Raw genomic sequence first — 6,000 nt, 5'->3', positions numbered from 1 at the left:
TCCCATGGGTTTCTTTAAACCTTCCAACCTTCAGTATATCTGCACCATTCTTGTCCTTCATTTGTATGACTAATAAGACCTCTATACATTGTATTTGTTCAACTTATTGACTATTTGCTATGTGCTGGATATTTCATTACATACCATGGAAAATTCACAGAGATACAACTAGATCTCCGCAGATAAAAAATACTAACTGCCAGATACCTGAAACTTTCTTCCTTACATAATTTTTGAAAAAAAAAAATAGATGGACCAATCTGGAGTCATGAGAACTTGTTCTGAGTGTTGGGTTTGAAAAAGTTCTATGTTTCAGATTACCTGGGGCACCAATGAAAAGAGCCTCAGATACTTTCCAGATGTGGTGTTTTCCTGTTGAGCATACATCATGAAAATTGATCAAAAGGCTTTTCATGAGTGTATGTTTGCAAAGGGCAGTGTTGACATGACTAGATGATCAGACTCATAGCAGAAGGAGGTTAAATAACACCCAATTCAAGCACACTGTGGAGGAAGGCTGCCGTTATCCTCACCTAATTATGGTGACCATGAGATGAGGCTGGTCTCTCCCTTCCTCTTTCATCCATTCACCTCTCCTTCCCTCCCCTCCCCTCCTCTCCTCTATTCTCCTCTTCTTTCCTCATTTTCCCTCTCCTCCTTCTTTCAACCCTCAATCTCTCTTTCCCTCCCACTCTCCCATTTTTTTAGTGTGTGTGTGTGTGTGTGTCTGTGTGTGTGTGTACGTGCTTGTGTGTATGTATTTGTGTGTGTGTGTGTGTGTGTGTGTGTGTATAGGAGAACAGAGGTCAATCTTAGGTGTCATTTCTTGAGAGCCATTATTTTGCGGATACATTGTATAGAATTTGCCTGCTTTAACCTCTGTAGTATTACTAGTGCAGACAACCACCTTTATCTTTTTAAATGGGTGCTGAGAATCAAACTCAGGTCTTTATACACACATGGCAAGCATTTCTGTGACTGAGCTATCTTCCCAGCCTCCAGCCACATCTCTTTCAAGTAAGCCCAGAGAAGCCACGAGAAGCTTGGAAAGACACCATGCAAAGTGCACCATCAGATCAGATTTGTCTAAAGTGAATCCACATGCTCTCTGAGCTGTCAAAGAAAACTTGCACCAGATGGAGTTATTCAGTTAAGGAAGCTTTATTCAAGACAAGTACAGCAAAGCTAAGACGGCTGAAGTAGGAAACAGATTGATCTCAACCTCACTATGAAAATGTAGAAGGAGGAAGGGTTTTTCAGCACTCTGGTGAGTTAGAAAGCACAGGAGGGTGCTAGTGGGAGGTTCATTAGGCATTGTGATCAGGGCACCTATGCAAGCTATTTATTGCTTTACCACAATAGGCTGCTTGTCCCAGAGACAGTGGGAAGTAGAGGGACATATCCACACCTTTCTTGGCCTTTACTCAGACATTCTTGGGTTACAAAATGGACAAACTAAGAGAAAACTTCTTAAAGGTAGAAAAAGAATTTGCAATGGTAAGCTGTAAGTAGATATTATGTGAATATGAGATTAGAGGCTTACAGTCAGAAGGAAATTGCTTATAACTATATATAGCCAAACTGAGGGGAGCCCTGAGACCATCATAGTCATTACTATGCATAGATTAACTACCGGTTAAACGCTCATCTGCGACTGTGGAGACAAGAACATGTCACCCCTCTGGTTGGAGACAGCCTACATTGTTCCTCTTGTCCCAGATGGCCCAGTATATCTATTGGTTTTACCTATGCAGATGTGTTCTCATTGCTGATGGTAGTTTCACTTGCAAAATTTTCATGGACTGAGTGTACAGCCCTTTGGTTTAGAGATTTTAATTTTACTGGATAATGATCTTGGTGATTTTAAACATTTCCTGTTGCTTGTTAAACTGCCTGCTCGATTCAGCTCCAAATAACAGCTTAAGGCATACAAGTGAAAATTTAGCTCCTCGTATTTAACAACTACTATAATTTTAAAATCTACTTTCAATTAAGAAAAAACCTTGTAATTCTCAAAAGTGGTCGTGTTCCAAGATGTGCTAAAATGTCGAGTGAATACAAGTCCACTTTAGGTCTGGCAGAAACTATTCAGTTATCATGTGGCTTTATATTGAAAAGCCCATTCAGTAGTGCTACTGACATGACTGGTATAGTGAAGCATTTAATATTTGTCTTTATATATCTCCCCATGATGTCAGAACAGTCTCCAGTAATCAAAGGAGTTGAAAAGAGTTAAAGTATTGCTAAATCTAAATATGTACAATTGAATTCTTCAAGAAAACGTGCATAATAGATGTATCGATTTAGAAAATGAAGATCATTTATGATTCTGCATACATGGTGGCTTTTGAGATGGACAATAATCTATTTTATGCTGCCAACACTATTAGATGAAGTCAGTCTTCCAAACAGAATGATTATCTTTAAAGCAATTCCCTCCCTTGTGAAACTTACTTGAATGACCCTGTCACTGAAGAATAAAGTCCAAGCTCAGAGTGAATATTCTTTGTATTTAAAAATGAACTCGATATTAATGTAGACAGTTGAACACAGAAGTGAGCTTAAGAGTGGGCACTGAGACAGTGGAGATATTACTTGCTACATAGTAGACTTGGAAGCCATCAGTTGATCATTTCCTGGGTACCGACCAACACCAGAATTTTATAAATGTAGGAGACAGCAGTATTGCTTTAACGGGAATAGAAATCGTTGTGGTTTCAGATAGGAGAAATAAGGTTATGGCTATCTGTTAGGATGAAAGAACAAATTTGTGGTGGAAATTAGAGCTTCATGATCTTCTCAATGTCCATCCTATAAATAAGTATGTTATTTTTTTGAACAAACATAATTTAAAGAAATTGATCTGAATTTTATATATGCATGTTTGCATGATATTATATTCCAGAAGATACAAATTTTAAAATGTGGTACATCGATTTCACATTTGTCTGTGTGTGCGTGTGTGTGTGTATGTGTATGTGTGTGTGTGTGTGTTTGCGTGTGTGTGTGTGTGTAAAATTTATTTTTCTAGATCATCTCTCAACCTTAGAAAATTGTTTTGATTAGAGAGACAGGTCTTTGAGAGGGTTTTCAGTGAGTGCTTCATGGCTTATATAGGCAGGCATGTTCTATTTTCTTTTCTTCTTGGCTTTTTGTCTGGCCAAGGACATCTACATATTATGTCAATAAGCACACAAATTTATAGATGGCAGTTGAGCACAAGTTTCTTTCTCACGTAGTCACAGAGCTAAAAATATCAAATGGAGCACATTTATACTTAAGAGGGCTTGGGATGTGTCCTTCATCTGAATTGCGAACTGTCTTCTTTTTAATATGTGCTTTTAGAAATGTCAGGAAAGTTTTATATACTGTTTATTAAAGCAGAGTGCACTGAAGATAGACACTGAAAGGCTTATTTCAATCTTCTACTCTATGCAGTAGGTAGAGCTGTTGCCTACACCGGCTCTAGACAGTCCAATTTACTCGTTAGTACTCGTAAATACATGGTGATTTTTTTTCACCTGTTAATGTTACAATTCTTCTATTCTCATTAAAAGAGACATATGTAGCTCAAATATTTAGGAAAGCAGTAAGAATCTATTTAAAGGAGTTTACATCAATTTACAAAAAAAATTTGACATTGTCAAATATCACAAGAAGTAAAAAAATCAAATTTAAAAACTACTTGTAATATGCTTAACGATAATGCTTTGAAACAGAGTAATAAAGGCTGATGCTTGGGAGATGGCACATTTGGTTAGGTGCTTGCTATACAACACTCAATGATGGATCTTCAGCACTCACGTCAAATCCAGACATGATGGTACAAATCTGCAACCTCAGAAATGAGAAGAATAAACAGGAGGATCCTGGAGCCTCTCTGCTCAGCCAGTTCAGCCTAATCAGTGAACTCTAGGCTCAATGAGAGACTATCTACAAAAAAAGGTAGAAAGGGATTTAGGAAGACAGTTTAACATTAACTTCTGGTGTTTTTATGTGACAATATGAGGGAACACAACTACACACATGTATACATCTCTGTGTTTCTGTCTCTCTGTCTCTCTATTTCTCTCTCTCTCTCTCTCTCTCTCTCTCTCTCTCTCTCTCTCTCTCTCTCTCTCCCCTCTGTGTGTTTTCTCCCATAAATACAGTGATAAAGGATGTTAGCTTATTTTCAAGAATGTAACACTTTATATTTATTTTCTCATTGAATAATTCAATACTAATCATTAGCAGTTGTCCAAATTTCAACATATAGTTGGCATATCAGTCTTTATGGAGTGCTCAGATTTATCACAGTAAACAGGTTTCTGAGTATAGCTTTTCATTCATTCAGAGAAGAGCTGATTAGTTTCCTAAATGTTGAACTTCCCCCTCCTCATGTGTCTGTGTTTCCGAAACCAATAACCCTCTAGAGTTCATAATCCCCAGAGTAGCTTGCCATCTTCAGTAACCAGGGTGAGGCTAAACTTGCTTTTTCTGGCGGTCCACAGTTTATGACACAATAATCCAGTGCATAAAAAGTAAGGCACTTTAATTGTTGAAGTAAGGAGAAGCATAGATTTAGCCTCAAATGTGGGTCAGACTGCTCAATACTAGGCTGACCCTGGGAGGAAGAACTGGGAAGAGTAGACAGGACTTCCATTAGTATAGGAAAAAAAACCCTGGAATCAGTTGGGTTTAAAGTGAAAACACAAGTGTGGGTATTTTGAGCTCCTCAGAGGATGAAGTGTGGAATTTGCTGCTGAGTTCTATGACATGAAAAGTAAACTACTGTGGCCAAGGGAGAGAGAAGACAGAATTATTTTTAAGAAAGAGAAAATGTTTTTAGCTGCAAAGATTTTAAAGATATATATACATTGATGATATATATATCATCAATATGAGCCCCTCATTAGCTTTCTGTTCTACCCCACAAAAAAAGAATAGTTGTAAACTGATGAAACAACTGAGCTTACTTTTGCCTTTTCTTGTGCTACAGTTATGAGAATATTTTGGTTTGCTAGAATTGCTAACCAGTGGAAATAAATAGAAGAAGTACATTTTATTCAAATTAGATATTAAATGTGTACAGAACAATTCTGAAACTGCATATTTGTTGACCTAGAGATATCATTTTAAAAATATGGAATAGTAACATGATCAAACCAAAATTTTGCTAAAAAACCATGAAGATTCAATAGACAAAGTTAGAAACTTTTTCTGTGTTCAATAGTCTAAATATTCATATTGACATGCCTGACTTTATACTTCATAACAATTGTGCATTAAAATATATCAAATATTCCAAACACCAGGTATAAAGTAGTGAGAAAACCCCACAAAATCTATGTTCCCATAGAATCCACATTATACATGGAAGAACTGACTATAAAAAAGGGACTTTTGATATTCATATTTAAAGAAAAGAAATGAGCTGTCAGTATTGGGTTTCTAGGAGCTAATCCAACAGTGGATGAATTCCACGCTGCTGTACATTCATTCTTAGGAAGCAGATGTGACTCCAGTATGGTAGGGCTGTGAAGAAGGAAAACCTAGGGAGAGAAGGAACAGTAGGTCTGTAGCCTGGTAACTGAAAGCAGTTTCTGGTTCAGTGAGGTTGAAACCTCCTCAAGATACCACCTCAGTAGCAAACCTAGGCCCATCAAGGTGAGGTTGGGAGGGAAACATGAAAGCATGTAGTGACTGGTTTCTGTTTCCCATGAGCCAACTGCTTCCTTTTTTTGATACTTTATTTATTTATATTTCAGATGTTATCCCATTTCCCCATTAGCCCATTAATCCCCTATCCCATCCCTCCTCCTCTTTTTTTGTTGCTTTTATAGCTTTAAATTACATGCAAGTATTAAGATCAGTTCTAGTTGAGGAACTAGCAATACAATAGATGCAAATAGTCCAGGAATAAGGAAGACAATAGACCCAGATAGTCAAAGAACAAGCAGGACAATAAACCAAGTCCCATGATCACTCCCATAAACACTATTTCTAAGGGCTTATCAA

This window comes from Arvicanthis niloticus, chromosome 4 (genome assembly GCF_011762505.2).
Source record: "Arvicanthis niloticus isolate mArvNil1 chromosome 4, mArvNil1.pat.X, whole genome shotgun sequence".
Taxonomy (NCBI): domain Eukaryota; kingdom Metazoa; phylum Chordata; class Mammalia; order Rodentia; family Muridae; genus Arvicanthis; species Arvicanthis niloticus.
This window is presented reverse-complemented; position numbering follows the sequence as displayed.